Below are 20278 nucleotides of genomic sequence, written 5' to 3' on the forward strand. Positions count from 1 at the left end.
ACTAGCAGAATTCAAACCTGTGTGTTCTGGACCTATTTTAAATGATGCTATCTATTAAAAATAGTATGTAATTATTATTTTAAAGTAGTAGTTTGTAACTACTATTTTAAAATAGTATGTAATTACTATTTTTAATAATATTATGTAATTACTATTTTTCATAGGGCAACGTCAGAATAACCTCATGGTCTTTACAAGATGAAGCATCATTTAAAATAGGTCCAGAACACAAAGGTTTAAATTCTGCTAGTGTCACTAGTTGTATAACCTTAAATACATTACTCAAACTTCCTGAGCTTTGCTTTCCTTATCTGTAAAATGGAGATATGGAAGAGGCAGTTATGATGATTAAATGAGAGGTAATTGCTCAATGACATCTTCCCCTAGATAGACTGACTATACAAATGGACAATGGCCAGATCATATGTGATAACAGAACTCCCACCCACAACCTCTCTAGCAACTAGCCTTCCAAACCACCACCTCTGCAGCAATCAGCCAAGAATGGTTAAGACTTGGGCAATGACTGCCAGCTTCCCTCTTTTATTACTCGCTTCTAACTTAAGACCAACCAGAGAAAGCTAAATATCCTCCTTAAACAAATTATGTAAGATGCCTTGTTTCTAATTAGCCATCCTCTAGCTTCTCCTTGCCAACACCTCCAATTGGCACACCTGAATTCTTCCCTGTACCTGAATCTTTCACTATAAAGCTTTCCCACTCCCCTGCCTGCCTTTGAGAGTCTTGACAAATGCAAATGATGGTGACTGACTCCCTTCTCTAGCAAGTTCTGAATTTCCAGTTTTCCCGGAGACTTCACTGAGACATGATCTGTGCTGTCCATGGCGGTGGACCTCAGCCTTTGGCCACTTGTGGTGCCCACAGGGGCTCCTTGTGCCTTGTTGCTTATGGCTTGTCAAGTCCATGCCAACATGGTAAGTCAGTGCTGTCTTGGAACTCCTCCCTGTTTGCCTTGAGTTCCTAAGCCATTCATTTGAAGTTTGGTACTCAGATTTTGTTACTGGTTCCTATTTGCATCCTTAGTGGAATCAGGCAATTCCTTTTCATCCTTTGTGCTGTCCTTTGTACTTCTATTTTGTGTTGTGCTATCTAAAAGTGTTGTTTTCCATAAGAAAGAGAATCATAGGGTAGAACATGGCCATGGGCCCTACAACCCTGTTGTTTAAGCCAGTTTCACAGACCGATGAGTTTGCAGTTCTCACCAGACTACATCCATTTGGACAAATTTTGTTGTGGGTCACCAATAAAACTAGATGAAGTTCTCCCTTCATCTTGATTTTTTGTTCTGAGGGCTTGCTTTTGATCCAAAGAAAGAGGTCATTCTGATATTCTGTCTGCCAGGGGGCACAGATTGTTCGGTCTGTGTTCAAAAGGGGCAAAAATCAGGCTGGGGGCTGAGACAGCATAAGCACGAGCATAACTTTCAACACAGTAGCCAGCGTTCATGGGGTGCTCTAAGTCTAAATCCTCTCCACCAGGAAAAACTTCTTCTTATACATACTCTCATTACAATCCTAATGCTTGTGCCTATCTCTCTAAGTGGCATAACTTCAGCAATGAGGAGTTGGGCCTTCAGTGGCCACTCTGGGAAACACTTGACAAAATTTTTTATTTGATGGGCAAGAAAAGAAAGGGAATTAAGATTTCTTGGGTCTGATGGGCAAGTTTTTGAGTGGTACACAGAGGCCTCCAAAGGAAATTCTGATTCAAGAATTATTCCACTAAAAGATGCTTTGGCTAAAGCTAACAAGCAATTTGACATCTTAAGCAACAACAAACTAGACTCATTTCCTAGTAAATCTTCCCCTTTGGGTTAGCTCCCTATATCCAGATGTCCCTCTTATCCCTTAGCCTTCTGATATCTCTCTTTCTTCACTTCCATCAACTCCCCCCTTCTCTTCCTCTTGTCCAGGACTCCTGCATTTTCCCAGCAACTCTCCTAAAACTCTAAAATGTCAATTGCTTCTAAAGATCCCTCTCCCCTCAAAAGCCAGGTATGCAGGCAACTGCAGAATTTAAACTTTTGCACCAAGATGAATTAAGAGCAATAATCAAGCATTTTTCTACTTCCAAATAAGACCAGCAACTATTTATAGAAGAATTTAGGATTCATTTGAATGCATATGATTCAGGGTTACCTAACCTAAATATATCAATGTATACATATATTGGCCAGATCCTCAGGTGTTAAATCTTGGATTTAAAGAAAAGCTGATTGGACTGACATGAGAAGGGATCTACAAGGATCGCTTTTTCCCCAATAAACTTAAGAGTCTGAAAAAAAAAAGCCCTGAAAAGTAGAACACAGCCTCCTGAAAGCAACATCCCAAATGTTTTCTATAAATATCTGTTGTACCATAATTCAATAATGCAAACACAGACAAGATGAAACTACAGGAGATTTTCAGGATAGACTATAATATACCTCCTGACAATATTCAGGAGTTAACAACGGTGCCAGTGTAACAGCAGCCCTTTCATCTTATTTTGTCAATGGAGTTAAAACCGAAACTAGAAGGCTAATTCAAAAGTAGAAATTAGAATGGAAAATAGCTCTTTACCTGAACTAAACACCTGTCAGAACATTTTGAAAGGGCTTTAGAATAAAAATGACACAAGGCCCAAAATAAACTATGGTCTTACAGATCAAACAGCTAGGTGGCCCTCTTCCCACCAGCCATTTTGACAAGGACACTTACAGATATTGTAAACCAGGAAAAAAGATTGTCCTATCTTATAAAAGAAAAACCAAGACAAAAAAAAAAAAATCCCTCAATTCCAATCAATGAGAGTGCTCTCAGAAGAAGAAAAATGCTCCCAATATCCTGCCTTGCCCTTATCTCTCAAGTGAATTAACTATATAGATGATGGTATTGTCTGAATGTGGTCCCCAGAATCTATATGTTAGAAACTTAATCCCCAAGGCAAATGTGTTGGGGGATGGGGACTAATGGGAGATATTTAGGTCATGAGGGTTCTACCTCAGGGATGAATTAATGCAACTATAAAAATAACTTGCAGGAGTTAAGTTCATTCTTTCTGCTCTTCTGCCATGTGAGGACACAACATTTGCCCCCACTTGCCCTTCCACCTTCTGCCATGTGAGTTCCATAGCAAGAAGGCCCCCAACAGACACCAGATACCAGCGCCTTGATCTTGGACGTTCCAGCCTCCAGAACCATGAGAAATACATTTGTGTTCTTTATAAATTACCCAGTATTCTGTTATAGCAGCATAAATGAATGAAGACAGATGGTCAATCTCATCAATTCCTGGTAGGTACATCTGCTGCTCTTTCTGCATTAGACTTCACCACCTTTGCTGAGCCTCCTCCTCAGAGTAAGCATACACACAAGTGGTAGGTCTCTCAAATAACCCACAGGTTTTTTCAATCTCCCAGCCCTTAATTGTAACCCGTTGAGTGAAAACATCCCTTCCTGGTCTGTGAAACTACCCCTGCAAATTTAATAGCCTCCTCTTTGCAAATGGAATCGTAATATTAAATGTGCAAGAGAGGAATTGTTTCTTAAAGTTCCAGAAGACTCATCTATTCATAATCAAGTTGTGCCTACTGTGGATATACCTTTGTCTCCTCCATTATGTCTGATGGATACCCCCACATGAAGGTCTTCACACTGTACCTGACATTTTGTGGCCTTAAAAGTCCACAGACATAGAAAAAAATAACTGGAGTAGAAACTGAAGAGAAGATAGGTTGTACCAAACTGTTACCTAATCATCCCCAATATCCCTTGAAGACAGAGCAAAGGAAGATTTTAAAGCTACCTTTGAAGGCCTTATATCTAATAGTCTTTTCATACCCTGCACTAGCGTTTGTAACACTCTAGTCTTGCCAGTAAAGAAACCAAATGTGTGAGCATATCAACTTTGCAAGACCTCAGGATAATCAACAGATTTTTGTTCCTTGCTTCCCAGTAGTACCTAACTCAGATACCATCTTGGCATCAATTCTACCTGAAGCCACTTGCTTCACTGTAGTGTGCTTTTGCTCTGCCTTTTTATTTATTTATTTATTTATTTATTTATTTATTTATTTTGGATGTGCCTCTAGACCATTTCTAGGACAGTCAATACCTTTTAGCTTTCACCTGGAGAAGATAACAATATACCTGGACAATCATGGGTTTTGTTGAAGCCCCCTCCTGTTTTTCCCAGTTCCTCAAACGGTTCTTAAAAGATCTGAATTTCTCTTGTGATTCAGTTCTGATATCATATGTAGATGATCTATTTTATTCAGAGAACAAGAAAACTTGTAAAAGTGTTCCATTTACTTGCTCTCAGCCTTAACAGAAAAGGAACAAAGTTTCAACAGAAACATTTCAACTTTTCCAAAGTACAATCCATTAGTTAGGATATGGTATGTCTAAGGAGGGAAGAACATTCTCTCATTAGGCAAAAGATTATCCAAACTTATTTTAGACCTCTCACTAAATGACAGTTGATAGAACTTCTAGGTTTAACTAGATATTGCATACAAATTTTCTGAGATTGTGATATTCTTTTATGAATTGACTCAGATCTCAGGAAGAGACTTTTTCTTCTGGGAACCCAAACTTGGAATAGGCTTTCTGCAATCCGAAGAAAGTTCTTCAACAGCTTCTTTCACTGGTCATCTATAACTACAAAAATCCCTTTGGTCTATTTATGTATAAACTATATGGATAAGCCCTTGGGGTTTTAATTCAACTTGATGGGAACCATCAAAACTCATGACTTACTATATATAGCCTTACCTTTGATCTGGTTGCAAAGGCTTTCCTGTCTTATCTATGTCGAAAGCTGCAATTAAGAAAAAAACAAAAATTACTTATCCATACTTAGGCTGAAATAGTTCTAGATTCCCCACTTGATCTCATGGTCCCTCATATAGTACTGACATTACCACTGACTGAAAACACACAACACTTTTCAGCCAGCTGATTAACTTCTTAGGATATTGCTACTCTCTTCCTCTCACATTACCATTCACTACTGCAGCACCCTGAATCCTGCCACTCTTCTGCCCCTAACCAGAAAGGGAGCCTCACAATAGTCTCACCTTAGCTAGGAAACTTTATGTATTCATATTTTTCAGAGACTCCCACTGAGAACCTGACCTAATACTATTTGTTAATGGGTCATACCTCAAAACTGAAACTGGCTGAGGTGGGAGGATTGCTTGAACCCAGAAGTTCAAGACCAGCCTGAGCAACATAGCGAAATCTTGTCTCTACAAAAAGAAAAAAAATTCGCCATGTAAGGTGGTGCATGTCTATAGTTTCAACTACTCACAAAGCTGGGGCAGGAGGATCTCTTGAATCTAGGAGGTCAAGGCTGCAGTGAGCCGTGATTATGCCACTGCACTCCAGCCTGAGTGACAGGGCAAGATCCCATCTCAAAAACAAAAACTGAAACTGCAGGTTATCAAGCAGGTTAGGGTATCACTAATTTCTCTTTAGAATATAGTGTTCTCTACCAGGGTAAAACTCAGCACAAATGCCAGAACATAATGCATGTATTACACCTTTTCAATTAATTGAAGACCAGAGAATAAACAAATGTACAGAAAGCAAATATGCTTTTGGAAGAGTACATGACTTTGAGATGCTTTGAGGAAAAAAAAAAAGGGGGAGTTTCTCATCTCTGCCGAAACTCCCAAAACAATAGACAACAAGTTAATGAGCTTTTTGATGCACTCTTGTTTCTTCGAGTGGTGGTCACTATAATGTAAAGGCTCGTGCAAAAAGAGAAAATATGAAAGGTAAAGGAAATGCTCTAGCAGATCATTGTGACAAACAAGCAGACTTAACCAGTGTATGATCCTATCTGACCCCTCAGAGGATAAATCTCTGGAGGTATCCAAAGAGACAATTATAAAATATCAATGTTGGCGGGCGCGGTGGCTCATGCCTATAATCCTAGCACTTTGGGAGGCTGAGACAGGTGGATCACCTGAGGTCAGGAGTTCGAAACCAGCCTGGCCAACATGGTAAAACCCTGTCTCTACTAAAAATACAAAAATTAGCCAGGTGTAGTGGCAGGCACCTTTAATCCCAGCTACTCAGAAGGCTGAGGCAGGAGAATCACTTAAACCTGGGAGGCGGAGGTTGCAGTGAGCTGAGATCGCACCACTTCACTCCAGCCTGGGTGAAAGAGTGAAACTCCATCTCAAAAATAAAATATCAATGTTTAGGCCAAACCTTTGAAAAGGAAGAATGAAAAACATCTGTTTGCATCATCACTGGAATTCCCAAGACAGTGGTTTGGTGACATCAGATGACTTCAAATGGAAGTTAGCTAAATTTCTCCAGAAAACTGCTCATCATGGGACAGACAAATTGCCTACTCCCTTATATGGACATTAGTTGGGAAACTTGAAAAAGACAGCTGAGGTTATTTTGGGGTCATGTGTCAACCTGTTGACACATAATCCTGAAAAATCTGTAAAGGTGGGACATGGCCAAGAACCAAAGCCTCAACACCCTTTTGCACACCTTCAGATAGATTTTTAAAATGTTTTTATTGTATGTCTGTTTTCAGAGTAGACTGCAGCATTTTTCTGCCAAAAAGCTACAGTCATTACAGTCTTTCAAAAGCTGCGTGGTTTTATGTTTCCAACCTGGGGCATAACAACTTTTATATCAAATGACTAAAGCAAACACTTTATGGGAACTATTATAAAATAACACTTTTATAAAATAACTACCCCTTACTCACAGCTACACTATCCTTACCACCCACAATCTTCTAGACAGATTTAAAAAACCAATAGCATCCTTAAATTTAAATTAGCAAAACTTTCAGAAATCTTTGAGCTCCCTTGACCAAAGCTACTCCCACTTTCACTAGCTTTTATGGTTACAGGGTTCATTATTCCCTTGGGAATATATTCCCATAAGAACTGGGAACTACAAGACCCATGCATTGAGATATTTCACTTTAGATAATAGACTCTGTCCTACTGCACACAAAAATGACAAAATATTTCAAGGAACTCATGGACCATACCCAGTTCTATCACCAAGATCATTATGCCAGTATCCCCACAACGTCTTCCTAAACAGCCTCTTCGTGATCTTCAACAGGAAATTTTATGTATTTGGAAGTGATAACAGAAAAAAACTGTTCTTGAACCTCATCGAAAGTAGCCTTATCTAGCAGTGTTAATAGCAAACACAACAATGAAACTCCAGGAAATCAATCCCTGGGTACACATTTCACAACTAAAGAAGCAATTCAGAATGCTATACAATTGAAATGCTAATCTAAAAAGATGCTTCAACCTGAGGATGCTTAGAGATCCTCTAGAAGTAGACAGTCTTCTAAAGTTGGTAGCTGACCCTCGGAACCCAAGACCTTCAGAAGAAGTTGATGACTTAAAGTAGTGGACAGCTTCCTGCCAAGACATTGGACCAAGATCTGTAATTCCTGTTTTGTTTTTTACCTGCTTACTTATAATCATTCTTCCCATTTTATACAGAACCCTGGCTTTGTCCTCCCCTTATGGCCCCTTTTCCTTTTTTTTTTTTTTGAGACAGGGTTTTGCTCTGTCACCCAGACTGGACCACAGTAGCACTATCTCGGCTCATTGCCGCCTTGACCTCCCGGGCTCAAATGATCCTCTTGCCTCAGCCCCCCGAGTAGCTGGGACTACAGGTGTGTGCCATCACCCCTGGCTGATTTTTGCATGTTTTTATGGAGATGGGGTTTCACCATGTTGGCCAGGCTGGTCTCAAATTCCTCGGCTCAACTGATCTGCCTGCCTCAGCCCCCCAAAGTGCTGGAATTACAGGCATGAACCACTGCGACTACCCCCACTTTTCCTTTTATTCTCTCCTTAGTATAATTGTAAGCTCAAAACATACTTATCATAATGCCATTCTTTGGTTATTCCACGCAGTAGCCACTTCCCTCAATTTTACTCACTGTTGGATATGGCTTCCATTACCACACCTCCATGATAAAAATCTCAGAACTCTAACGCTAATCTCATTAAACAAGACATAGGGAATTATTTAAAAAATGATGTTTGCACAAATTTACAAGAAAAAAACAACCCCATCAAAAAGTGGGCAGAGGACATGAACAGACACTTCTCAAAAGAAGACATTTATGCAGCCAAAAAACACATGAAGAAATGCTCCTCATCACTGGCCATCAGAGAAATGCAAATCAAAACCACAGTGAGATACCATCTCACACCAGTTAGAATGGCCATCATTAAAAAATCAGGAAACAACAGGTGCTGGAGAGGATGTGGAGAAATAGGAACACTTTTACACTGTTGGTGGGACTGTAAACTAGTTCAACCATTGTGGAAGTCAGTGTGGCGATTCCTCAGGGATCTAGAACTAGAAATACCATTTGACCCAGCCATCCCATTACTGGGTATATACCCAAAGGACTATAAATCATGCTGCTATAAAGACACATGCACACGTATGTTTATTGCGGCACTATTCACAATAGCAAAGAGTTGGAACCAACCCAAATGTCCAAGAACGATAGACTGGATTAAGAAAATGTGGCACATATACACCATGGAATACTATGCAGCCATAAAAAATGATGAGTTCGTGTCCTTTGTAGGGACATGGATGAAACTGGAAAACATCATTCTCAGTAAACTATCGCAAGGACAAAAAACCAAACACCGCATGTTCTCACTCATAGGTGGGAATTGAACAATGAGAACTCATGGACACAGGAAGGGGAACATCACGCTCCGGGGACTGTTGTGGGGTGGGGGGAGGGGGGAGGGACAGCATTAGGAGATACACCTAATGCTAAATGACGAGTTAATGGGTGCAGGAAATCAACATGGCACATGGATACATATGTAACAAACCTGCACATTGTGCACATGTACCCTAAAACCCTAAAGTATAATAAAAAAAAAAAAAAATTGATAAAAAAAAAAAAAAAAAGATGTTTGCAGGCCGGGCACATTGGCTCACGCCTGTAATCCCAGCACTTTGGGAGGCCGAGGCAAGCAGATCACAAGGTCAGGAGATCAAGACCATCCTGGCTAACACGGTAAAACCCTGTCTCTGCTAAAAATACAAAAAATTAGCTGGGCGTGGTGGCTAGTGCCTGTAGTCCCAGCTACTCGGGAGGCTGAGGCAGGAGAATAGTGTGAACCCGGGAGGCGGAGCTTGCAGTGAGCCGAGATTGCGCCACCGCACTCTAGCCTGGGCAACAGAGCGAGACTCTGTCTCCAAAAAAAAAAAAAAAAAAATGATGTTTCCAATTGTAATTACATGGACAATTGTAATTAAATGGTCTTCAGGAAATCAACCTGCAACTGTGCTAGTGTCTCCTCCCTGAACAAGAACCAATTTTTATAATCTATTGTTCAGGCCCTAGGTATTTCTAAATTTGAATTCAGTAACCTTAATATGGTGATTGGCCACATACTGGAAGAGGCCAATTGAGATCCAAGTATGTATCTCAGCTAGCACAAGGCCTTGGTCCAACCTTGTATCATGAGCAACTCCTTTTCTCTTGTATCTCCATGCACCCCTACGAGATACTACTTCCTTGATGGCCGGGATACCTGGTCCTGTTTGCCTCCAACTAACACCTCATACACTATAGGAGTGGCATTCCAAGTGGTATTGTCTGTACATAGAGACTTTAATTCTATAAGTCACCAAGACTGGAAATCCTGACTCACATGAACTCCAAGACAAAGCCCCTTGTGATTATTCAGGCACTTTCCCCTGGGGAGTTAATGGCTCATTGTTCATGCTGGTCACAATGATGAGAATCACCCTAATAGAGAAAAACTGTAAGAAAAGTATCACTAGCTGAAGAATTATCAATGATGCTGCCCCTGCACTAAATGGAATACAGATCAGTTGCAATTCCTTAGCGTGAGTAGTGATCGACAATCATACTGCTCTAGATTCCTTGTTGGCCAGTCACAGTGGAATATTTGCCATTGTCTTGCTGTACTTGGATCAACGAAAAAGGCAACATAGAAAAGGCTGTATGTCACCTTAAAGAAAAAGCTACTTGGCTTTCTTAAGCTGACCATCATAGCCTATGATTTTGTTCTCTTTGCCTGAGTTGGGGAATGAGGTTCCTGGTTCTGAAGCATCTTAAAAGAACTATTACCTGTTCTTGTTTTCATCATAATTGTCATAATCCTGGTCCTTTGCATTCTATACAGAGTCTTAAATTCTTCTGTACAGGCACCCTCTTACCAGATTATCACCATAATGGTAAAACACAAAAAAGTCCAAAAGATCTCACAATAAGATTGATTGTGGAGGCAACTAAACAATCCCCAAGATCTGGAGATCTGGATCACTAGCCTTCCTTCAACTGGTCAAACTCTTGCAAGTAAGAGAGTGGCCAAAACGGAGACTGAGGGACTGAATATACAGGTGAGCAATAGCCAGGCGATATGACAACAGAACTCTGACCCATACCCTCTGCAGCAACCAGCTCAGGAAGCCAAACCATACTCTGCAGTGATCATCCCCAAACAGTTAGAACTTGGCCTGTAACCATCAGCTTCCCTTTATTTCACCTCCACTTCCAATTCAGGACCAACCAAAGAAAGCCAAATGTGCTCCCCAAACCAATTGCATAGGATGCCCCATTTCTAGTTAACCTGCCTCCAGCTTCTCGGTGCCAACAGCCTCCATATGGTACATACCTAATCCTTTCATTTTTTCTGTGATAAAGTTTCTCCACTCCCCTTGTCCTCATTGTCTTTGAGTTTCTGCCAAATATAAATGACAATGACTGACCCCCTTGCTATAGCAAGTTCTGAATAAACAGCCTCTAGCTGCTCTCATTTATATGGTCTTCATGTATTTCTGCACCTTCCATAAAATTAAAAGTAACCAAGGCTGGCCACAGTGGCTCACAAAGTAATTCCAGCACTTTGGGAGGCCTAGGTAGGCAGATCGCTTGAGTTCAGGAGTTCAAGACCAGCCTAGGCAACATGGTGAAAGCCCATCTCTGCCAAAAATACAAAAATTAGCTGGGCATGATGGCACGTGTCTGTGATCCCAGCTACTTAGGAGGCTGGGGCAGGAGGATCACTTGAGCCTGGGAGGCAGAGGTTACAGTGAGCCAAAATCTTGCTACCACACTCCAGCCTGGGCAACAGAGTGAGACTCCATCTCAAAAGAAAAAAAAGTAACCAAAAGCCAAAATGCATTGATTGTGTATATAGCTAGAGGATCTCTCTCTAGTAGATTGAGAGTGACAAAGGAAAAATATCAATCAATATAAATGTATTAACATCATATGTGCCAAACCCTGGTTTACGTACTGAGGCTAAGGTGTTAGGTGCTGAAAAGTACAAGACATACCTTTCCTTCAAGTATTATTATTTATTTGAAAAAGCATAAACATTACAAGATAACTAACACTACAAGCTAACATATATTAAGTAGCTTGCAGAAGTCCCTGTGCCACTGGCCTAAAATGATCAAAAGTGGCTTCATTAAATAAGGGGCACATAAGCCAAAACTTCGGGGATTAGCTCAGTAGAGACAAGGGGAAATCAACACTTCAAAGGAGGAAATGATTTCAGTTTAGAATCAGAAATAAAGATGTATTTCACAAAGATATGAGTCTAGCTGGTTGGTCTTAAATCATAGGAGGGAAAGCTACAAAGTAAAACTAGAGCCTTATGTCAAAAGGCTTCCCTTGCCAATCTGAAGAATCTAGATTTTCTCTGTAAGCCCTGAATTTTCACCTGAGCTTTTCCTCCCATTCCCCCGTGGATGTCCTCCAGTCACTTAGGCTACTTACAGTCAACAAATACTCTACTGTACCCTCAAATCTGAATCGAAAGATAGCTAGAAGAAACTATCCAGAATAAAGCATGGCACTTAAAAACCAAGATGAAAATATAGAAGAGAGTATAAGAGAATAAAAAACATGGAACACAGACGAAACAATGGAAGCCAGAAGGCAATGAAATAATAAAAGTGCTGAAATAAATAACTGCCAATTTAGAATTCTCTATGCTGGGACACATCTTGCACAAATGAAAAAAAAAAAAACCATGCTTTCAAAGCATGGAAAGGTGTATGATATGGTCTGAATGTTGGTGTCACCCCAAAATTTATAGGTTGAACTCCTAACCATCAGTGCCTTAGAGTGTGACTATATATAGAGATAGGGCCTTTAAAGAGGTAATTACGGTAAAATGAGGTCCCAAGCGTGAGTTCCTAATCCAGTATAACTGGTGTCTTTATAAGAAGAGATTAGGACACAGACACACACAAAGGGAAGACCACAAAGACAGAAAGAGAAGATGTCCATCTACAAGCCAAGGAGAGAGGCCTCAGAAGAAGTCAAACCTGCTGATACCTTGATTTCAGACTAGTCTCTAGAACTATGAAGAAATGAATTTCTGTTGTTTAAGCCATCCAGTCTTGTTATGGCAGCCCTAGCAAATTAATACACAGACAAACTCCAATTGAAAAATGTTCTAGAGTGTTACAGCTCTTCGGGATTTGTCTAGCGGGCTTTCCAGTTTATGCTGAAGAGCCCCTAAAAAAAAAATGATAATTTTTAAAAGCTCTAGAAAATACCTGGCTATTTATACCTGACTAGTATATCTCAAAACTGTCATAGTCATGGAAAACAAGAAAAGACTGAGAAAGTATTACAGACCAAAGGAAACTAATGAGACATGATAACTAAATGTAATGCGGTATCCTGGATTGGATCCTGCAACAGAAAGAAAATATGAGTGGAGAAATACAAATAAAATCTGAAGCGTGTTCAAGAGTATGTAACTATGTTGATTTCTCAGTTTTGACAAATGTATTACGGTAAATATGATGTTAACATTAGAAAAAAAAAGTGAGTAAAGGATATATGGGAATCCTCCGCCCTATCTCTGCAAATCAAAAAATATTTCAAGATAAAAAGGTAGAGACATTTTCAGGCAAAAACAGAATTTTCAGCAGCAGAACTCGACTAAAAGAAATACCAAAGAGCATCCTTAACGCAAAAGAAAAATGGTTCCAGATGAAATATCAAAATATCGAAGGCCAGGCACTGTGGCCCATGCCTGTAATCCCAGCAGTTTGGGAGGCCGAGGTGGGTGGATCATTTGAGCCCAGGAGTTCGAGACCAGCCTGGGCAACATGGCTAAACCCCATCTCTACACAAAATACAAAAATGCCAAGCATGGTGGTGCACCTCTGTGGTCCCAGCTACTTGGGAGGTTGAGGTGGGAGGATTGCTTGAGCCCAGGAGGTTGGGGCTGCAGTGAGCCATGATTGTGCCACTGCACTCCAGCCTGGTTGACAGAGTGAGGACTGTCTCAAAAAAAAAAAAAAAAAAAACACCAAGATATCAACCATGCAGGATGGGATAAAGAACAATAAAAATGGTAAGTAAATATGTGGGTGAGGCCGGGCGCAGTGGCTCACACCTGTAATCCCAGCACTTTGGGCAGCCAAGGTGGGTGGGTCACTTGAGGTCAGGAGTTCGAGACCAGCCTGACCAACATGGTGAAACCCCATCTCTACTAAAAATACAACAATTAGCTGGATGTGGTAGTGGATGCCTATGGTCCCAGCTACTTGGAAGGCTGAGGCAGGAGAATTGATTGAACCTGGGAGGTGGAGGTTGCAGTGGGCCGAGATGGCACCACTGCACTCCAGCCTGGGTGACAGAGCAAGACTCCATCTAAAATATATATATATATATATGTTAAATAAATAAGTGGGTGAATCTAGATTAATATCATCTATATAAAAATTACAATAAAGTGTTGTAGGGTTTAAAATATGGAGAAAGAACATTATTGGCATTTAAGTAGAGAGGAGGTAAAGAAAGTAAAGTGTTCTAAAGGCTTTCTAATCATAGAGTGGCTCGTAGAGCTTACTAGAAGGCAGAATCTCAGAACTATCATTGAATCAGAATTTCTATTTTAACAAAATCCTCTATGATTCATATGCATATTAAGGTTTGGGAAGTATTGTTCCCAAAAGGTGTGTATCATCTGAAAAGGGAGTAAAAGAACCAATTGATATTAGATTTTTGCATATTTAGAATTTATTTTGTAGTCTCTATGGTAACCATTCAAGGAATGCTAAAAGATTGCATAATTTTCAAACACAGGGAAAGTGAAAAAGTAAAAAATAATCAGCTCAAAATAAAGCAAGGAAAGAAAGAAAAAGAAACAGAACAGGTTGAATACATAGAAACCAAATATAAGTAAGCAAATATCCATATTAGAAGACAATGATTATCCAACTAGATTTTTAAAAACAAAAACAATTACATATGCAAGATGATGTTTATATTTCCATGTAAATGTGTATAGCAATTTACAATTTATAGTTTTTCACATACACTAAGGCTGAGAAACATTAAGACTAGGTTATTAATAACCTGAAGAGCAGTGGGTTGTTATATTAAGATCTTCTACAAAGTAACATACAAATCCCAGGATGATACCAATCTAGTAAATCACTTATACTCTTTAAAATGACCGGGTGCGGTGGCTCACGCCTGTAATCCCAACACTTTGGGAGGCCGAGGTAGGTGAATCACCTGAGGTCAGGAGTTCGAGACCAGCCTGGCCCACATGGTGAAACCCTGTCTCTACTAAAAATACAAAAAAGTATCCAGGCGTGGTGGTGGGTGCCTGTAATCTCAGCTACTCGGGAAGCTGGGGCAGGAGAATCACTTGAACCCCAGGAGGTGGAGGTTGCAGTGAGCCGAGATCATGCCATTGCACTCCAGGCTGGGTGACGAGCAAGACTCTTGTCTCAAAAAAAAAAAAAGTCTTTAATAAAACTATGGGGAAAAAAATTTTTATTACATACTGTTTTAACCAGGAATGTATCTAAAACAAAAGGCTACAGAAATATTGAAAATTGAAAGTAAAATAATGGAAAAAGCTATAACATGCAAATACTAACAAAAAGAAAGCTGACAAATTATTAATTTTAGACAAAGTAGACTTTAAATGACATTACTAACCATGAAAAATACTACATAATGATAAAAGGTTTAATTTACCATTATCAATTATTGTATGAGAAGATATAATAATTCTAAATTTGTATACACTTAATAATATAGTTCCAAAATACATAAAGCAAAAAATGAAGAATGTAAAAGGAAGAATAGACAAATCTGCAATCATAGTGGAATTTTATGACACCTTTTAGAAACTGATAGAATATGTTAATGGAAAAAATTAGTAAAGATATAGAAATACCATGTTTAACAAACTTGACCTAATATACATTCCTAGAACACTGTACTCAATAACTGCAGAGTGAATATTCTTTTCAAGCTCGTAGGGAATATGTACCAGAATTAACTATACGCTGGTTCATAACATAAAACAAGTCACAACAAATTTCAAAGCAGTGAAATCATGCAAAGTACATCCTCTGACACAATGCACCTAAGCTAGAAATCAGTAACACAAACAAGGCTTATTTAGAAATTAAGCAATATTCTAAATAATCCATACATCATAGAAAATGTTACAATAAAAATTATAAAGTATTTTCAGTGGAATGATAATGAAAATGCCACACATCAAGACTTATGAGAGGCAACCAAAATCATGCTTGTGGGAAACATAATCTTAAAAGCATGTAACAGAAAAGAAAAAAACAGCTAAACATTTATGAGTTAAAATTTTAATCTCAAGAGTTGGTAAAATAATGGAAAATATATACTGGGAAGTTTTTAAAAGAATGGAAAATAAACCTAAAGGAAATTAAAGAAAACAATAATAAAGATAAGATCAGAAGTTAGGAAATAGAAAATGTCTCAGTCCGTTAGAGGCTGCTATCACAATATATTATAAACTGAGTGGCTTCTGAACAACAGAAATGTATTTCTTACTGTTACGGAGGCTAAGAAGTCCAAGATCAAGGCCCTGGCAGATTCAGTGTCTGATGAAGGCCACTTCCTGGTTTATAAAAGACCATCTTCTCTCTGTATCCTCACATGGCAGAAAGGGAGGGGAATCTCTCTGGGGTCTCTTTTCTAAGGGCACTAAACCCATTCATGAGAGTTCAGCCCTAATGACCTGCTCACCTCTCAAAGGCTCCACCCCCTAATATCATCACTTTGGAGGTTAGGGGTTAGGATTTCTTTTTTTTTTTTTTTTTTTTTGATTCAGAATCTCTCACTGTTGCCTGGGTTGGAGTGCATACACCATATTGGTGTTAGGATTCCTCACTGCTGAGCCCCAAACAGCATCTGAAAAAGCAGAGGGCGTCATTAACTCCTCTGCTTCACTACCACTCACATCTCAGCTATCAGCAAATCTCATGTCCCCCACCTCCCCCTCTCCACTCCCCACCACCTAGTCCAGGCTTCTGTCTGCTCCCCTTGGACAGGTGCAGTGGCCTCTGCATCCTCTTTGCCATCATCCCCTCATTCCAGTCCACTCCTCACTCAGTCATGAGAATTCCTTAAGTAGACATCTTCCTCCCCTGCTTGGAACCCTTCAACGGTTCCCATCACACTGAGCATATGATTGCAACACCTTTCCTTGACCTATAAGGCCCTGTAAGGTCTGGCCCCACTGCTTTCGAGGATCAGCCTCCCTCTGGCCAGTGGGCTTCCACCCTGTGCACCTCCTTGCAGACCTGAAATACACCAGCCTTTTCTTTTCCCACCTCACACCTTCCCACATGCTGTGCCTTCTGCCCCAAATGTTCTCTTCATTTTGCGTGGCAGCTTTTTCCTTTTCCTTCAGTGTAAATGTCACCTCCTCTGAGAAGCCTTCCCTTTCCACTTCATCTAAGTAAGAACCTAGTTTTGAACAAACGCCCTATATATTCACTTTAATTTTTTTTTTTTTTTTTTTTTTTGAGACAGAGTCTCACTCTGACACTCAGGCTGGATGGTAGTAGTGCGATCTCAGCTCACTGCAACCTCCGTCCCCCGGGTTCAAGAGATTCTCCTGCCTCAGCCTTCCAAATAGTTGGGATTAGAGGTGCCCACCACCACACCAGGCTAATTTTTGTATACTTAGTAGAGACGGGGTTTCACCATGGTGGTCAGGCTGATCTCAAACTCCTACTTCAGGTGATCCTTCCGCTTCGGCCTCCCAAAGGGCTGAGATTACAAGCATGAGCCACCACACCTGGCACCCACTTTAAATTATTTTATGAGTTGACCGCTTGTGTAATGTCTGGATTGGAAGCGTCTGGAAGACGGGAACCCTATTTATTCACTCTTCTGAGCACTTAGCATAGTGCCTGGCACATAGTAAGCATTCACAGTTTTGGATGGATAAATGATAATAATGGATCCCAAGGGTTGCTTTTCTTTTGGTGGTTACTGAATGAACCCAGATGTGGAGACAGGAGAGAGAGTAGGGACCAGTGACAAATAGGCGACACCTCATATTTTGAGAGTATTTTAAATTGAAAAGGAGACGTTTTCCAATGGTGGATACAAATAGACAAATAATGACCACATTGCTTTACCATTCCATCCACGTATGTTTTACAATGTTTAGGGTAGAGGAAACGACAAGTCTCTTAAGAGGCATGGCAGGATGTGACTGTCATCACCCTCATTAATGAGGCCTCTTAAACAACTTGAAGCGGAATAACTTCCCTACCAAAGCCGCTTCAAAGAGCAGTTGGAAGTGGAGAGTGAGGGAGTAATAGAATGAGTAACTAGGTTGCTGAGGGAAGTCTCCTGTGATTAGAAAAAGAAAAAAATGTAGTAATTACATTCTGTGGAGACTAAGAGAACTCAGAAACCATGGTCTTGCCTTCATCTTTATTTCTAATGGAGAGAGATGAAATAAAATCTGTGGATGTAGCAGAAGGTCATTTAAGGCCTTCCCTGTGATGAGTAAAGCAATCCTGTCCCCAGAGGGAGGAGCGGTGGGTAGAGAAAGCTTCCTCCAAGCACTAAAACTGCTGAAATAGTTACAATTCCCAGTAAAAGCAGGAGCAAGAGAAAAGCTGCAGGAGATCTGTCAGGAGTCCGTGAACAGGCCCGGAGCCTGGGGCTTGTTGCCACTTGAAACGGAGTGAGGGAGAACTTCAGGGGCCTTTGACTTGGAGAGATGGCGGCTGTGGGGAGGATCAAGTACTGGCAGGGAGTGCAGTCTCTGGAATCAGACAGATGGAGTTCCCTTGTTCCTCCAGCATAGGTTTGTGCAAAATATCTCACACCTCTAGGCTTCAGCTGATTCTTCCATGAAAGGGGTTAATAATAAAGAGGGAAGGCAATGACCACATGGTAGGGAGGGACCCCCCGCCCGCCCTCGCAAATGTGAGGGCTCATGATCACAGCTGATACAGCTAGTTGTAGCCATGGTGGCGAATAAGCCACTTGAGCCTAGATGTGTGGAGAGTGTGGACTGGCTCCCTTCAACTCCTTCCAACCGACCTTACCAAGGGCTACAAAACGACAAACTATATTCTCCAGGGTTCCTCCCAACTAGCATTCCAGAAACAAATCAAGTTTGGCCATCAGATTATACTCAACTGAGATTCGGAAGGTGGATCTGGTGGAGACCAACTTCCTGTTCCATGACAAGTCATGTCATTGGCAAACAAGGTAGTAGGAACATGAGGCTTTTCAGCCTCTCTGCATCCATTCTGCAGCCTTCTGCATGTCTAGAGGCAGCGTGAGGAGCAGCTCTGTAACCAAATGCAGGTCCGGTTGCTTGTTGCCTACAGAGTTCAATAAGAGCAAGGTCTGGTAGAAAGAAAGTGACTTTATTAACCAAAACTAGTAATGGGGAAGTGGCTGGATTCCCATCCAAAGTGACCGCTTTGAATTTGGGGGGAGAGACAAGGGGCAAGGGATTAAAAAGGGGAAACTTGATATGAAAGACATGCAAGAATTGTGCTGAATACAATGTCTGTGTGTCTCATTCCAGTGGCTATCTTGGGTCTCAGTCTACCTGGAGCGTGGGCTGACATCATCTCCACAATGGCTGGGTTGTTCACTAGCTGCCTTGAGGTAATCTCTGGAATTTTGCAGCTGGGTCTCCAGGCTTGGTCTGCCTATCTCAAGATTAGCCCCTGGAACTTCTAAGAAGGCACATAATTAGATACTAGCGTACCGTTAGACAAATGTGGAGGGAGTGTATGCAGTGAGAAAGAGAGGGATGTGGAGTTTATTTTTTTGAAGACTAAGGGAAAAGGCTTCTGCAGTTTGCTTCAAAGTTACACCTTGAAACCCATTTTGAAGCCAAGCTGCTTGTTTAGTGTGGCTTCCTGATACAGGAACACAGTCTCACAGTTGAAATCAGTAGCCCTAGTGGTGGCCTCAGAGGTAGTAGCTCTTCTGGTGGGTCAGTTCTGCTTTTTTCTGGGAGTCATTTCTAGAAACCTAGTCTAAAGCCCATACCCTTAGACCTTCCAATGATTTTGTAAACAGCCCATTCCCTGAATTAAATCCCTTGGAAGTTAAGACATCTTGAGTCATTTCTTTCTCCTGCCCTCAATCTTGACTCTTACACCAGATTTTCGCGTTTTTTTCCTTCACAATCCCAACTGTGTACCACATGTTTTATAAGTGAGAATTTTTTTTTCTAGAAAAAGCATCATTCACTTCACTTGGTTGTGTTACTTTTCCTGAATTATTTACATCAACGGAAAGACTGACCAATCACCCCATTCTTACATAATTAAGCCTGAGGCATTGCCATTCCCTGGTGACAGCCGCACAAACTGCAACTGTAATGCTGGGCAGGGAATAATTGAGTCAATAGAGCAACTTCACAATCCCAAGCCAATAAAGTGAAGCCTGATACTGATGTTTTAATGGAATATTGAAAATGAAGAGTTGAGAGAAAAGACTTTCTCCAGCGTTGTCCAAGAGAGATAGAGCATTGATGACTCAATGAGTCTTCCTGCCAGTTTGGCAGATACAGCCTTTTAATTGAGAGTGACTCACCATGCCTCAGTGGTGACTGTATTCCTTAAAAATAGCAGCTCCCGTTGCATTGGACTCAAATCCTTTTTGCAAGGAGGCAGGAAATGAACTCATTCTGCAACCTTCTCATTTCAACTTAGTTTCCCTGTTGGTCGTCCTGACCATCTGACATCTGTGCTGGTGTGGTTGTTACTTCTCTAAATCCATAGACACTAATAAATTGGCATTCTAGTCTTTTTTTTTTTTAGCTTCTTGTGAGACTGGTTACAATGATTCAGTTCAACAGAGCCTGATTATCTTTAAGAGAACTGAGAAAAATTTGTGAACCTAAAGATCTGAGTCCAAATCTGAGACCCAAAAACCCATGAACCCTGAGATCTTCTTCTAC

At 40.6% G+C, this 20278-nt stretch overlaps 1 protein-coding gene and 1 non-coding gene across 3 annotated transcripts in view; both read left to right on the forward strand.

Moving 5' to 3' along the window:
* The window catches only part of PI4K2B (phosphatidylinositol 4-kinase type 2 beta), a 105183-nt gene that overhangs the window by 2318 nt on the left and 82587 nt on the right, over positions 1-20278 (forward strand). The gene's annotated exons all lie outside the window — the stretch shown is intronic.
* On the forward strand, positions 12485-12545 carry LOC129465143 (U7 small nuclear RNA). The gene has a single exon (XR_008651908.1). It is a non-coding gene; the product is annotated as a U7 small nuclear RNA (small nuclear RNA).

The sequence above is a fragment of the Symphalangus syndactylus genome, chromosome 16 (assembly GCF_028878055.3).
Source record: "Symphalangus syndactylus isolate Jambi chromosome 16, NHGRI_mSymSyn1-v2.1_pri, whole genome shotgun sequence".
NCBI lineage: Eukaryota > Metazoa > Chordata > Mammalia > Primates > Hylobatidae > Symphalangus > Symphalangus syndactylus.